The 1,170-nt window shown below is 67.7% G+C and overlaps 1 protein-coding gene across 1 annotated transcript in view; it reads left to right on the top strand.

Moving 5' to 3' along the window:
* The window catches only part of ARNT2 (aryl-hydrocarbon receptor nuclear translocator 2), a 47,853-nt gene that overhangs the window by 42,658 nt on the left and 4,025 nt on the right, over positions 1-1,170 (top strand). The gene's annotated exons all lie outside the window — the stretch shown is intronic.

The following is a 1,170-nucleotide window of genomic DNA, read 5'->3' as shown; positions in this document are numbered from 1 at the left end:
TGGGGGTGAGCAGGGAGGAGGGGCTGCAGGAGGTTGGCCAGCGGGCCCTGCCCCTATTGGGGTTGAGGGGCGATCAGGGGTGGGGCGGCTGGAGATTGGCCGGCCATCCCCACCCCCAGATCCGACGGGTTCGCTGGCCACAGTGGGCAGCGTAGAGACGGGTTGTTCTGGTCCTTACAGCGTTACAGTTGCTGGCTTTTTACACATATAGATTTTCATTGATTCCAGAGAGGAAGGGAGAGGGAGGGAGAGAGAGAAACATCCATGATGAGAGAGAATCGTGGATCGGCTGCCTCCTGCACGCCCCACACTGGGGATTGAACCCGAAACCCGGGCCTGTGTCCTGACCGGGAATGGAACCGGGACCTCCTGGTTCACAGGTGGATGCTCAACCACGGAGCCACGCCGGCCGGCCGGGCCTTTGCCCTGCTTTCTTCTCACTCTGGTCGGGTCCGGGGGTCATCCAGGCCCCCGGGGACCCCTCTCTGCACCCCCTTTCCACCCTCAGGTGGCTCCCTGCAGGGGGAGGCCGCTCCCTCCAGGGCCTTCGTGCTCACGCCCCGGGGAGCCAGGAGCCGCCTCGGGGCCCCGGAGGAGGGGACATTCCCGCCCACCTGCCGGGCACCTGTTCAGGCCGCTGGGTCCCCACCCCCAGCCTCCTGTCGCCTGTCACAGCCCCTCGCTGCCCGTGCAGGAGCCCTGGGAACGGGCGGGCCCCTCATCACGCCTGCGGGCCCGGGCACTGACCTAGAACGTTCCCCCTTCGTTGCCCGTGTGTGACTGGGTATCGGTCAGAGCTGCCTGCCCCTCCCGTGTCTGGGCTCCCACAGTCGTGCATGCGGGGTGCCTGGCGGGAGAGCCCGCACCCCACTCTCTCTCCCACGGCTGCTGGACGGAGGAAGGCCGGGAGGTGCCGGCTGTGGACAGCAGAGGGCAGTGCTGGCCCTGAGCCCGCAGCCCGGCCTTCCCACAGTCCCCGCTGACCTCCCCTGGCCTTAGGCAGCCTCCTTAGGGAAAGTGGGGGAAGAGCCCGACCAGCGGGGCTCAGGGGCTGAGCGTCGACCTATCAACCAGGAGGTCAGGGTTCGATTCCCGGTCAGGGCACAGGCCCGGGTTGCGGGCTCCATCCCCAGTGTGGGGCGTGCAGGAGGCAGCCGGTCCCTGAATCTC

The sequence above is a fragment of the Myotis brandtii genome, unplaced genomic scaffold, assembly GCF_000412655.1.
Source record: "Myotis brandtii unplaced genomic scaffold, ASM41265v1 scaffold1166, whole genome shotgun sequence".
In the NCBI taxonomy this organism is placed as follows: Eukaryota; Metazoa; Chordata; class Mammalia; order Chiroptera; family Vespertilionidae; genus Myotis; species Myotis brandtii.
This window is presented reverse-complemented; position numbering and strand designations above follow the sequence as displayed.